Source organism: Eptesicus fuscus, chromosome 6 (assembly GCF_027574615.1).
Source record: "Eptesicus fuscus isolate TK198812 chromosome 6, DD_ASM_mEF_20220401, whole genome shotgun sequence".
NCBI classification, from domain to species: domain Eukaryota; kingdom Metazoa; phylum Chordata; class Mammalia; order Chiroptera; family Vespertilionidae; genus Eptesicus; species Eptesicus fuscus.
Genome location: NC_072478.1, coordinates 8,746,308 through 8,761,330, shown reverse-complemented (window position 1 = coordinate 8,761,330; position 15,023 = coordinate 8,746,308).

Here is a 15,023-nt window from a genome sequence, read left to right as displayed (position 1 = left end):
GGAATCACACAGTGTGTAACCTCTAGAAATTGGCTTCTCTCGTTCAGCATAAGGGCAACAGGATTTTACTTTTATCAATAGATTTTAGAGCAGTTGTAGGTTCACAGCAAAGTTGAGCAGAAAGTACAGAGATTTCTCATACACCTCCCACCCCCTGCCCTACCAGTGCACAGCCTCCCCACTAACCACATCCACCACCAGAGTGGTACATGTGTTACAATCCGTGATCCTACATTGACACATTGTTATTGAAGCAGGAAAGTTAGAACAGGGAACGAAGGACTCAAGCTCTACCCCTGCCTTTTCTGTCTTGGCTGGAACATCGCAGACCACCTGTTCCCCCGCGTCCCCATCCCCAATTTCCTATGATTAAGAGGACCCAAAAAATAGTTATCTGGAGAGTGGGGACAAGGACGAGCAGCATGGGGGGCTCACTCCACCAGCTCACCAGTGTCAGAAGCACAGGACTATCCTATCCTATCTAATAAAAGAGTAATATGCAAATTAACCATCACTCTGCTACACCCACCAGCCAATCAGGAGCGATTACGCAAATTAACCCAGCCAAGATGGCTGTGGCCATGGAGAGAGCAGGAGGGAGGCTTGGGTTTCCCCGGCAATGGAGGAAGCCAAGCTTTCCGCACACCCTGGCCAGCCCAGGCCTCCACTTAAGGCTACAAAGGTTCAATTATAGAAGATAAATCCCAAGAAAAATGGCGGCAGCCACAGAGCTGGAGAGAGCAGGCTAGGGTTGCCCCCGGCGACAGAGGAAACCAAGCTTTCCACCTGCCCTGGCCGGCCCAGGCCTCCACTCCAGGCTACAAAGTTTCAGTTATAGAAGGTGACTAAACACCAACAGAAATGGCTGCTGCCACGGAGCGAGCAGAAGGCTTGGCTCCACTCCAGGCTACAAAGTTTCAATTATAGAAGATAAATATATCCTAGATACCAGGGCCTCCACTTGGGTCACCAGGGGGTGTGGCCAGCCTGCAAACCACCATAAGCCCCTCGCCCAGGCCGCCCCACGCCCCAAGGGAACCCCCACCCTGATCCGGGACACCCTTCAGGGCAAACCAGCCAGCCCCCACCAGTGCACCAGGCCTCTAGCCTATCTAATAAAAGAGTAATATGCAGATTGACCATCACTCCAACACACAAGATGGCTGCCCCCATGTGGTCAAAGATCCTGCCCCCATGTAGACACAAGATGGCCACCACAAGATGGCCAGCAGGGGAGGATAGTTGGGAGGGATGAGGCCTGCAAGGGAGGGCAGTTGGAGGTGATCAAGCCTCCAGGGGAGGGCAGTTAGGGGTGACCAAGCAGGCAGAAGAGGGAAGTTGGGGGTGACCAGGCCTGCAGGGAAGGGCAGTTGGGAGGGACCCAGGCCTGCAGGGGAGAGCAGTTGAGGGGGACCAAGCCTGCAGGGGAGGGCAGTTAAGGGTGAACAGGCCTGCAGGGGAGGGCAGTTAGGGGCAAACAGGCTGGCAGGGAGCAGTTAGGCATCAATCAGGCTGGCAGGGGAGTGGTTAGGGGGTGACCAGGCTGGCAGGCATAAGCGGTTAGGGTTAATCAGGAAGGCAGGCATGTGAGCAGTTGGGAGCCAGCAGTCCTGGATTGTGAGAGGGATGTCTGACTGCCCATTTAGGCCCGATCCCTGTGGGATCCCCGTGGGATCAGGCCTAAACAGGCAGTCGGACATCCTCGAGGGGTCCCAGATTGGAGAGGGTGCAGGCTGGGCTGAAGGACACACACCCCCTCCCACGTGCACGAATTTTGTGCACTGGGCCTCTAGTCTATATATATAAAAAGCCAGCAACTGGAATGCCGTAATGACCGGTCGCTATGACACCCAATGCGGCCACTGAACCAGCCAATGAGGGCCCCCGTCCCCCACCCCGTGGCCAACCTCCTACAGCCCCTCTCCCACCCCAGTCGGCCCTGCCCCCGATGGGCCCCCACCACCCCATTGGCCTGCTTGCCCCTCCCCCAGTCAGCTCCACCCTCCAATCGACCACCCCACTCTAATCAGGGGCAGGGCCAGCCGGCCAACCACCCATGGCCCCTCCCCCAGGCCATTGCCCCCCCATCAGCCCCAGTACCCCATTCAGGGGCGGGGCTGGCCCACCACCCACAGCCCCTCCCCATAGCCAGGCCGCCTCCAGTTGGCCCCCCACCCCAATCAGGGGTGGGGCTGCTGGCCAATCACCCGTGGCCCCTCCCCCCAGCCAGCCCGGCCCTGATCGGCAGGTTGATCTCCTCCTCCTGACAGGCCTGGCCACGATCCACTGATTGGGGCTGGGCAGCCGGACCCCACCTGTGCATGAATTCATGCACCGGGCCTCTAGTCTTTAATAAAAACCTTACACCCAGACCCCATCCATGTGTCTCGTTCTCCAAGATTGCCCACACTCACTTCTCAAGTGCACCATCGTTTTAATAGACTTAGTGTGCTTTGTTAAATCTTTCTGTCACACTCTTGAATTCCTTCTTGTCCCATGACAAGGACCTGGATCGGGTTGAGGCCTCCCTTGGCCTCCCTGGGTGCTGCCCAGGATCACCCCAAGTCCATAGTTTACATTGGGGTTCATCCTGATATTGTACATTCTATAGGTTTGAACAAATGTATTACAATATGCATCCATCATTACAGTATCACACAGAATATTTTCACAGCCCTAAAAATCCTTTGTGCCCCACTAATTCACCCCTCCCCCTCCCAGACCCTGGCAGCCACTGATCCTTTTGCTGTCTCCATAGTTTCATCTTTTCCAGAATGTCTCAGTGCTGGAATCATGCGGCTCGTAGCCTTTCAGACTGGCTTCTTTCACTTAGTAACGTACGCTTAAGCTTCCTCCATATCTTTTCGTGGCTGACAGCTCATTTCTTTTTCACGGTGAATAACATCCCATTGTCTGGATGTACACAGTTTGTTTATCCATTCACCTGCTGAAGGGCATCTTGGTGACTTTGGTAATTATGAGTAAAGTTGCTATAAACATCCACGAGTAGGTTTTTAGGTAGACATAGGTTGCAACTCACCTGGGGGAATCCGAGGAGCATGGTTGCTGCATCGTATGGTGAAGATGTTTAGTTTTGTAAGAAACCACCGAACTACCTCCCAGGTGGCTGCACCATTTTCCCCACCATCAGTGAAGGAGTGTTTCTGTTGCTCCACCGGCAACAGGATTTTAGTAACAGCTAATTTTATTAGAGACCTTTATTGTACATAAAGTAATTGTATGTACATTATTTCTTTTGGGGGCAGAGGAGGATCTCCTTTTATTTATTCCCCCCCCCAGCTTTATTGTGATATAATTGACATAGAACATTTTGTGTGATTGTGTGAGTTTAAAGTGTACAAGATGTTGATGGATTTGATACACGGATATACTGAAATTGATAACCGAGGTAGAGCTGGCTAACACGTCACATCATTACCGTTTCCTTTCGGTGGAGAACATGAAGATCCACTTTTCATCCTAGCGGGTTTGGCTCAGTGGATAGAGTGTTCGATTCCGGTCAAGGGCACGTACCTTGCTTGCAGGTTCCCCAGCCCTGGTCAGGATGCATGCAGGAGGCAACCTATCGATGTGTCTCTCTCACATCGATGTTTCTCTCTGTCTCTCCCTCTCCCTTCCACTCTCTCTAAAAATCAGTGGAAAAATATTCTTAAATGAGGATTAAAAAACAAAACAAAAAACACCCACGCTTCAAGTCTGGCAACTTCAAGTCTATAACACAGGATTAACTGTAATCACCATGTTGTACATTAGATCCTCAGAATTTACCCAGAATTTAAAACATTTAATTTAACTTTTTAAAAATATACTTCTTTATTGATTTCAGAGAGGAAGGGAGAAGGAGAGAGAGATAGAAACATCAATGATGAGAGAGAATCATTGATTGGCTGCCTCCTGCACACTCCCCACTGGGGATCGAGCCCGCAACCCAGGCATGACCCTTGGCCGGAATCGAACCCGGGACCCCTCAGTCCGCAGGCTGACGCTCTATCCACCGAGCCAAGCCGGCCAGGGCTAATTTAATTTTTAAAATTAAATTTCTTGGGGTGGCATTGGGGCAAACAGGCTGGACATCAGCCGGCCCACACCCATGCACCAGGCCTCTAGCCTATCTAATAAAAGAGTAATATGCAGATTGACCATCACTCCAACACACAAGATGGCTGCCCCCATGTGGTCAAAGATCCTGCCCCCATGTAGACACAAGATGGCCACCACAAGATGGCCAGCAGGGGAGGGTAGTTGGGAGGGATGAAGCCTGCAAGGGAGGGCAGTTGGAGGTGATCAAGCCTCCAGGGGAGGGCAGTTAGGGGTGCCCTAACACTATATAAATTTATAACACTATATAAATTTCAGGTGCACAGCATTATAATATGACATCTGTGTATTCTACTGTGAGCTCACTGCCTGAAGTCTAGTCTCCTTCCATCACCACAACTTCACCCTCCTTTACCTTCTTCATCATTCCCTAGGCAGCAGGATTTTTAGTCACAGAGAAGTCTAGGGAAAAAACTGGATTCCACCCGTATGCAGCTTTTTTCTTAAAATATATGAAAACGCTTTCCACACTGTTGAAAAAAATCTGTTCATGTCATTAGAAAAATCTCCATGTATTAAAAAATGCCCCTTAGGCTGTGTGCTAATTGAACACCAAAATAATGCTCCACGAGTATTGTTATGTGTACATATTTGCCTACTTCTCATATTTCTTCGGAATGAATTCTCAGAAGTGGCAATACCGGCTTGCAGAAGATAAACACTTTATGATTCTTGGCACATGGTGTCAAATGCTCTCCAGAAGGCTTTATGCTGAAAAGCAGCAAGCCAAAGCAAAACTTTGTAATTTTAAAAAATATATCGTTTTATTGGTTTCAGAGAGGAAGGGAGAGGGAGAGAGAGATGGAAACATCCATGATGAGAGAGAATCATTGATTGGCTGCCTGCTGCACGTCCCCCACTGGGGATCGAGGCTGCAACCTGGGCATGTGCCCCGACCAGGAATCAGACCTTGACCTCCTGGTTCATAGGTCGATGCTTAACCACTGCGCCATGCTGGCTGGACCAAACTTTGTCACTTTTAAAAAGTCGCTATTAAAATAGACCAAAAGGTATCTCATTTTAAATTAGCAACTACTATCTTTGAGTACTTGTGAGGTTGAACATCTTTCCTGGATGGATCAGCACCATTGGTTTGCTTTTTTCACCTGGATATTTGTGATTTCTCCATTCATGGGCTTTTCTGTCTCTTGGTTGCAATATTCATATCAATCAAGCCATATAAGCTCTTTAAGTTTTAAAGAGAAATAACCCAGTACATTGCTTGCCCATTTCTCCCACTGCTTGTAAGCTTAGAAAGAGCTTTGAAATCTTAGAGACTAGAAATCCATTTCCTTCTAGTCACATGGAAGTATGTAGTTTGATTTGTAGATATTCAACTATTTTTTTTTAAAAAACATCTTTTTATTGATTTTTTTTTTTTCATAGAGAGGGGTAGAAACATTGATGAGGGAGAAACATGGCTGCCTCCTGCATGGCCCCAACTGGGAGTTGAGCCTGCAACCTGGGCATGTGCCCTGATCAAGAATTGAACTGGTGACCCCTTGGTGCATGGGTTGACACTCAACCCCTGAGGCATACCAGCTGGGCTAGATATTTAACTCTTTAGATCACCTTGTATTCATTAGCTATCGCTGAATAACAAGTTACCTCAGAATTTAGTTGCTGAAAATTTAAAGGCTATGGATCAAATGTGATCCACTGCCTGTTTTTATAAACTTCTATTGGAACACATGCTCATTTGCTTACAAGTTGCCTGTGATGGCATTTGCACTGCAAACAGCAAGTCAAGCCATTGAAACAAAGATCGTATGGCCGGTAAAGCATAAAATATTTACTATCTATTTATATTTATATTACCCTTTAAATTACCAAGGCAGAAGTTACAATGCTATTTATGACCTAGCTTTGGAAGTCACATACTGTTCTACAGAACTCCACCAGTCACACAGATCACCCCACCTCTGACTTCATAGGGGAGGCGACTTGAATACCAGAAGGCGAGGCTCACAGGGGCCATCATGGAGGCTTACTGTCTCCTCAGAAATTTGTTTGCAGGTATTTTTGCAAAGATGCTTAGCTGCCTACCCCATATTCATTTTCCTTCTTCATTACTAAAAACATTGATTTTGTATGGGGCAGCAATATGCTCTATTTATTTATTTTTCTAAAAATATGTTTTTATTCATTTTAGAGAGAGGAAGGGAAAGGGAGCTAGAAACATTGATGAGAGAGAAAGACCGATTGGTTGCCTCCTGCATGCCCCTTACTGGGGATCAAGCCAGAACCTGGGCATGTGCCCTGAAAGGGACTCAAACCCGTGACCTTTTGGTGCATGGGTCGACACTCAACCACTGAGCCACACACCGGCCAGGTAGTAATATGCTCCATTTAAAATACAAATGTCCCCAGATTCTCTTGTAGCTAGAAGTGGTCATGTGACACATTTGTGACTAATGAGATGTAAGTGATGTTAGGGCTTCTGAAAGCTATTGTTTTCCTAATCAGAAGTAAAATCTCTCCATCCCTGCCTTTAAATTTTTTTTTATTGTTGAAAGTATTACATATGTCCCCATTTTCCCCCCATTGACCTCTCCAGCCCTCTCAGCCCCCACCCCAGCTCTCACCACCTAACTGTCCATGTTCATGGTTATGCATATATACATACAAGGTCTTTGGTTGATTACCTCCCTCCCACCCACCCTCCCCTGCCTTCCCTCTGAGATTCTACATTCTGTCCCATGCTTCCATGTCTCTGAATCCTCTCTGTTCATCAGTTTATTTTGTTCATTAGATTCCACATATGAGTGAGATCATGTGATACTTGTCTTTCTCTGACTAACTTATTTCACTTAGCATGATACTCTCCAGGTCCCCCCATGCTGTCTCAAAGTGTAAGAGATTGTCTTTTCTACTGCTGCATAGTATTCCATTGTGTAAATGTCCCACAGCTTTTTAATCCACTTGTCTACTGATGGGCACTTGGGCTGTGTACAAATCATAGCTATTGTACATTGTGCTGCTATGAACATAGGGGTGCATACATTAGTTCTGATTTGTGTGTCTTAGGATATATTCCTAGAAGTGGGATCAATGGGTCAAATGGCAGTTCCATATTTCATTTTTTGAGGAAACTCCTTACTGTTTTCCATATTGGCTGCACCAGTCTGCATTCCCACCAGCAGTGCACGAGGGTTCCCTTTTCTTCACCTCGCCAGCACTTGTTATTTGTTGATTTGTTGGTGGGAGTCATTCTGACTTGTGTGAAGTCATATCTCATGGTCGTTTTAAATTGCATCTCTCTGGTGATCAGTGACTTCAAGTCTCTTGGCCATCTGTATGTCCTCTTTGGAGAAGTGTCTATTTAGGTCCTTTGCTCATGTAAAAATTGGATTGTCTTCCTTCTGTTAAGTTGTATGAGTACCATATATAGTATTTTGGATATTAACCCTTTATCAGATATATCATTGCCAAATATGTTCTCCCATACAGTGGGGTCCCTTTTCGTTTTGCTGTGCAAAAGCTTTTTATTTTAATGTAGTCCCATTTGTATAATTTTCTCCTTAGTTTCCTGTGCCCTAGGATATGTATCCATAAACATACTGCTACGAGAGATGTCTGAGATTTTGCTGCCTATGGTTTCTTCTAGGATTTTTATGTTTTCCCAACTTACATTTAAGTCTTATCCATTTTGAGTTTATTCTTGTGTATGGTATAAGTTGGTGGTCTAGTTTCATTTTTTCTTTGCATGTATCTGTCCAATTTTCCCAACACCATTCATTGAAGAGACTGTCTTGACTCCATTGTATGCTCTTGCCTCCTTTGTCAAATATTAATTGAGCATAATGGCTTGGGTCGATTTCTGGGGTCTCCTTTCTATTCCATTTATATACATGCCTGTTCTTGTGCCAGTAACCAGTCTGTTTTGCTTACAGTGACCTTGTAGTATAACTTGATATCTGGTATTGTGATTCCTCCAACTTTGTTCTTCTTTCTCAAGATTGCTGCTGCTATTCGGGGTCTTTTTTGGTTCCTTATAAATTTTTGGAGTATTTGTTCTAGGTCTGTGAAATATGCTATTGATATTTTAATAGGGATTACATCGAATCTGTAGATTGCCTTGGGTAATATGGACATTTTAATGATGTTGATTCTACCAACTTATGAACACGGTATATTCTTCCTCTTGTTTATACCTTCCTCTATCTCTTTTTTTCAACATCCTGCAGTTTTCCGGGTACAAGTCTTTTCCCTCCATGATTAACTTCATTCCTAAGTACCTTAATTTTTTGTTGCAATGGTAAATGGCATTGTTTGTTTAGTTTCTCTTTCTGAGAATTCATTATTGATGTATAAAAAAGCCATGATTTTTGGGTGTTGATTTTGCTACATTGCCAAATTTATTAATTAAATCTAGTAGTTTTTTGGTGGAGTCTTTAAGGTTTTCTATGTACAATATCATGTCATCTGCAAATAATGAGAGTTTTACTCCCTCCTTTCCAACCTGGATGCCTTTTATTTCTTCTTGTCTGATCGCTGTGGCTAGGATTTCCAGTACTGTGTTGAATAAGAGTGGTGAAAGTGGACATCTCTGTCTTGTTCCTGTTCTTAGGGGAAATTGTTTTAGTTTTTGCCCATTGAGTATGATGTTGGCTGTAGGTTTTTCATATATGGCCTTTATCATTTTGAGATATGCTCCTTCTATTCCCACTTTGCTGAGAGTTTTTATCAAAAATGGGTGCTGGATTTTGTCAAATGCTTTTTCTTTGTCTATTGATATGATCATGTGAATTTTGTCTTTCAATTTGTTTATGTGATATATCACATTTATTGATTTGCAAATATTGTACCAGCCTTGCATTTCTGGATTAAATCCCACTTGGACATGGTGAATGATCTTTTTAATATGTTGCTGGATGTGATTTGCTAATATTTTGTTGAGGATATTAGCATCTATGTTCATCAGGGATATTGGCTTGTAAGTCTCTTTCTTTGTAGTGTCTTTATCTGGTTTTGGAATTAGGATAATGCTGGCCTCATAAAAAGAGCTTGGAAGTATTCCTTCCTCTTAGATTTTTTTGTAATAGTTTGACGAGTATAGGTGTTAGTTCTTCTTTGAATGTTTGGTAAAACTCCCCTGTGAAGCCATCTGGACTCCAGCTTTTGTTTGCTGGGAGTTTTTTGTTGTTGTTGTTGTTGTTGTTGTCTTTTTTTAAATCACTACTACTCTATTTCCCCGGTTGTTACTGGCTTATTCAGGTTTTCTGATTCTTCCTGATTCAGTTTTGGGAGATTGTATTTTTCTAGGAATTTTTCCATTTCATCCACACTGTCCAGCTTGTTGACATATAGTTGTTCATAGTATCTTCTTACAATCCTTTGTATTTCTGTGGTGTTGGTGGTTACTTCTCCACTTTCATTTCTGATTTTATTTATTTGGGTCCTCTCACTTTGTTTCTTGATGAGTCTGGCTAATGGTTCATCAATCTTGTTTATCCTTTCAAAAAACCAGCTCTTTGTTTCACTGATTTTTTTTTTTTTAGTCTCTATATCATCTATTTCTGCTCTAATCTATATTATTTCCTTCCTCTACTTACTCTGTGCTTTTCTTGTTGTTCTCTTTCTAGTTCTTTATATTGTAGGGTTAAATAGTTTATTATTAATTTTTCTTGTTTTTTGAGGTTGGCCTGTAGTGCTATGAACTTCCCTCTCAGAACTGCTTTTGCTGTGTCCCAGAGATTTTGTATTATTTTGTGTTTAATTTCATTTTCTTCCAGGAAGTTTTTGGTTTCTTTCTTGATCTCATTGGTAACCCATTCATCCTACCTAATAATAGACAAGTATTCAAATTGACCATACCTCCGACACATCCACAAGCCACGCCCACAAGCCACGCCCACTATCCAATCAGAGTGAGTATGCAAATTAACCCAACCAAGATGGCTACAGCCACAGAGAGCAAGGTTTCCTAGGTAACAGAGGAAGCCAAGCTTTCCGCCTGCCCTTGCCAGGCCTAAGCCTCCACTCAAGCTACAAAGTTTCAATTATAAAAGGTAAACAAATTCAAACAGAAATGGCAGCAGAATGGAGCTTGAGAGAGCAGGCCAGGGTTGCCCCCGGCAACAGGGGAAGCAAAGCTTTTCGCATACCCTGGCCAGGCCCACCCGCTTAAGGCAACGAAGTTTCAATTATAACCCCAACAGAAATGGCTGCCAGCCGCGGAGGGAGCCCCAGGCTACAAAGTTTCAATTGTAGAAGGAAAATAAATTCCAGATACCAGGGCCTTTGCTTGGGTTGCCAGGGGGTGTGGCCGGCCTGCAAACCACCACAGGCCCCTCAATCAGGCTGCCCCACACCCCAAGGGAACCCCACCCTGATCAGGGACACCCTTCAGGGCAAACCAGCTGGCCCCCACTCCTGTACCAGGCCTCTATCCTATCTAATAAAAGAGTAATATGCAGATTGATCATCACTGCAATACACAATATAGCTGCCCCCATGTGGTCAAAGATCCTGCCCCCATGTGGACACAAGATGGCCACCACAAGATGGCCAGCAGGAGAGGGCAGTTGGGAGGCACCAGGCCTGCAAGGGAGGGCAGTTGAGAGGGACCAGGCCTGCAAGGGAGGGCAGTTGGAGGTGATCAACCCTGCAGGAGAGGGCAGTTAGGGGTGACCAGGCTGGCAGAGGAGGGAAGTTAGGGGCAAACAGGCTGGCAGGGGAGTGGTTAGGAAGTGATCAGGCTGGCAGGCAGAAGCAGTTAGGGGCAATCAGGAAGGCAGTCAGGCAAGCAGTTGGGAGCCAAAAGTCCTGGATTGTGAGAGGGATGTCCGACTGCTTGTTTAACATCCCTCGAGGGGTCCCAGATTGGAGAGGGTGCAGGCTGGACTGAGGGACAACCCACCTCTGTGCACAAATTTCATGCACCGGGCCTCTAGTTGTTTAATAACATGCTATTTAGCCTCCATGCGTTTGAATGTTTTTGGGTGTTTTTATTGTAGTTTATTTCTAATTTCATTCCACTGTGATCTGAGAAGATGCCTGATATGATTTCAATCTTCTTGAACTTGCAGAGACTTGTTTTGTGTCCTAACTTGTGGTCTATCTTTGAGAATGACCCATGTGCACTTGAGAAAAATGTATATTCTGGCACTCTGTGGTAAAATGTTCTAAAAATGTCAATTAAATCCATCTAATCCAATGTGTCCTTTAGAGTCACTGTTTCCTTGTTAAATTTTTGTCTGGAAGATCTATCCAGTGAAGTCAATGGGTGTTAAAGTCCCCTACTATGACTAGGTTGTCTCTCCCTTAAAGTCCTCTAGAAATTTTTAAAAATATATATTTAAGTGATCCTATATTGTGAGCATATAGTTTACCAGGGTTATAGCCTCTTGTTGGATCAATCCCTTTAGTATTACGTAGTGACCTTTGTTGTCTCTTGTGATTGCTTTCATTTTGAAGTCTATTTTGTTGGATAAATTCAGCTGTCAGTCTTATGGGAGCTCCTTTGTAATTAACCATTTGCTTTTCTCTTGCTGCCTTTAAGATTCTCTTTGTCTTTAATTTTTGGTATTTTAATTATGATGTGTCTGGCCGTGGGCCCATTTAAGCTCTTCTATCTTGGGGTTTTCTGTGCATCCTGAACGTGTGTGACTTTTTTCTTCACTAGGTTAGGGAAGTTTTCTGCCATTATTTCTTCAAAAACATTCTCTATCCCCTCCTCCCTTTCTGCCTCTTCTGGCATACCTGCTATGTGAATATTGTTGTTATTTGTCCCATAGCTTCCTTAAACTGTCCTCCTGGTTTTTCAATTGTTTTTTATTTATGGTTCTCTGGTTGAGTGATTTTCTTCAACCCTGTCTTCTAACTTAGTGATTTGATCCTCAGTTTAACTTAATCTGTTGTATATTCCTTCCAATGTGTTTTTTTTATTTGTGCTATGTCATTCTTAATTTCTGACTGCTATTTTTCATAGCTACTATATGTATCTTTTCTCCTGCTGTTGAGCATCTTTATCATCATTATTCTGAACTCTGTATTAGATAAATTTCTTATCTCTATTTCATTTATTTCTTTTTCTGGAGAATTCTCTTGTTCTTTCACTTGGGGGTTGTTTCTTTGTCTATTCATTTTGGATGCCTGTTTGGGTTTGTTTCTATGTATTAGGTAGATCTGCTATGCCTCTCAATCTCTAGTGAAGGACAGTGTCAAACACTTTCTGACAAATTGGACCAGGTAAAGACTCAAAGCCTCCAGAGACCACCTCTGCTAGCAGACTGATTGGATATATTCTTTTAAAAAATATATATTTTATTGATTTTTTTACAGAAAGGAAGGGAGAGGGATAGAGAGTTAGAAACATCGATAAGAGAGAAATTTTAATCAGCTGCCTCCTGCATACTCCCTACTGGGGATGTGCCTGCAACCAAGGTACATGCCCTTGACCAGAATCAAACCTGGGACCCTTCAGTATACAGGCTGGCCCTCTATCCAGAACCAAACTGGTTAAGGCGTGGATTTATTCTTGAATAACCCTTAGGCAATCTCCACAGGTGTGGTGAGAGTTTTCCCATTAGGGTGGGGCAATTGCTTCTGCCAGGAGGCTAATTGTTTTTCTCACTCTCTTAATGGGTGGGCCTCAGCAACTCTACACCCTAGTCAAGGTGTTCTCCAATAGGGTGGGTCAGCTGTCTTCCCCCCAGGCAAAACCACCTAGATAGCAATTGTCTGTGTGAGAAATATGACCTCCACAGCCTGAGGGAATTACTCAGCACAGGAAACCAGGGTGTCTGCCTTCTGACCTCTAAGCTCCCAACCCAGGCTTCTGCTCACACAGCTTCAGTCCACTCTGTTGTCCCTCTGCTGGAGCACAAGGTGAGTGTCTGCACAGGGAATTTTGTGTGTTGGCTCTTTGAGAGGGTGCCTGCATTTCCAGCTGTCCTCCCTGGCAGATAGCAACCTTGCTGCTTTTCATAGTCAGATGTTATGTGAATAGCCTTCTCAGTTCTGATGCTCTCTGCTGTGGGGCCCAGCTTCGGGGTTAGACCCAGTGTTCTCAGTGGCAACCCCCTGCAGATGAGATATCTCTCTCAAATATCAGCTGCTGTGGGTGCCGGGCTAGCCCTTTTGTGCCTCTGCCCCTCCTATCAGTCTCTATGCAATCTCCACTTTCTGTCCTCAGTTTTGAGGGTTCTCTCCAGTGAGTCTTCAGTTGATTATTCAGGAAGTTTTTCTATATTTTTGTTGTAATTCCAGTTTGGTCCTGGGAGCATGTCCATGCAGCATCCACTTACTCTGCTGCCATTTTTAATCTCTCCTTTTTAAAAAACAAACACAATCCTTCCCTTTTATTGCTGCCTGTAACATGATCATGGTGCCTGGAAGCACTGCATGATGACAAAAGCCACATGGCTAAGGATGGTGATGCGAAAAGTTGGAATAACCCTAGGTTTTAGCAGGCAGCATATAGCCTTGGCACCAGGCTCTTTATTTCTAGACTAGAGGCCCAGTGCACGAATTCATGCATGGGTGGGGTTGGGCCAGCCCGCCCCAATCAGAGCCATCAGGGCCAGCCAGCCAGGGGAAGGGGATGTGGGAGGTTGGCCAGCTGGCTCTGCCCCCAATTGGGGCCCAATCAGGGCTTGGCCAGTGGGGTGGGGGAGGTGCCTCAGGAGGTTGGCTGGCTGGCCCTGCTCCCATTGGGTTGGTTGGCTGGCCGCAGGTGCATCATAGTGACCAGTCGTTCCAGTCTTTCCGGTTGTTCTGGTCGTTCTGGTTACTTGGCTTTTATATATCCTATCTAATAAAAAGGTAATATGCAAATTAACCATCACACCATCACAAAGATGGCAGCGCCCATAGCCACAAGATGGCAGTGCCCAGTCCTCTCAGCCCCGTCGGAGTCCCCCAGTCCCAGGTGGGCGGTCACTGAGAGTGGGCAGTGTGAGTGGCCTGGTGGAATGCTTGCTTTGTTGCCACAGCAATGAGGCAAGCATTCTGTGCCCAGCCACGGATGGGCCTCTGGCCAGGCTGGGGCATGGAACGCTTACGTCATCACCCAGCAATGTGACAAGCGTTCTGCGCCTGGCCGCGGATGGGCCTCTGGGCTGCGGAGAGCCTCTGGGCAGTGGGTGTGGAGTGGCCAGGCCCCACAGAGAGCTACTGTGCACGGATTCATGTGCAGGGCTACTAGTATAGATATAATGTTATATGAGCAATAGCAAAGCTTCTCTTTCCCTGATTCAGTCACTGTTAAATACTTTTTTCGTAAATAGTCAAATTCAATCCCAAAGTGTTCTAATGTAGTATGAGGAAAGCATCTTTTTCTTCTCCCAAATAGTTAACTAATTGTCTGATCACCATTTGCTGATCTGTAATACCACCTTCATTATGTGAAAATCACACACATGTGCATACATGTGACTTTTGGGTCTACAAATTCTGTATCAAATCTCATTGCTAGAGCAATGTTGTTTTAATTATTCTAACTCCATGATGTGTTCTCATGTCCAGTAAGACCTCCTTCCTCCTCTTCATTTTATGGCAATTATCTTCACCTCTTTATTTTTCTCTGTGAACTTGTGAGTTGATTTGTCAATCACCCACCTGTCTCCCACAGTATCTTCAGTCCGAGTCTGGTATTTAAGGACAACTTTTTATGTTGTTTGGTTTAGGTCAGCTGTTGCTTTTTACCCCTACTTTTATTTTCTAGACTATTTACAGGGACCACCCTGGATCGTGTGAGGGCCCAAACCAAGGGTCTCATTTAATTTACATAGTCCTCGCTGGAAGTAGGTACTATGATGTTCCCCATTTTACAGATGAGGTAAGAAGGGCTCTTGCCTGGCCAGTATTGTTCAGTGGTTGATCATTGACCTGTAAACCAGGAGGTCATGGTTCGATTCCTGGTCAGGGCACATGCCTGTGTTGCAGGCTCAATCCCCAGT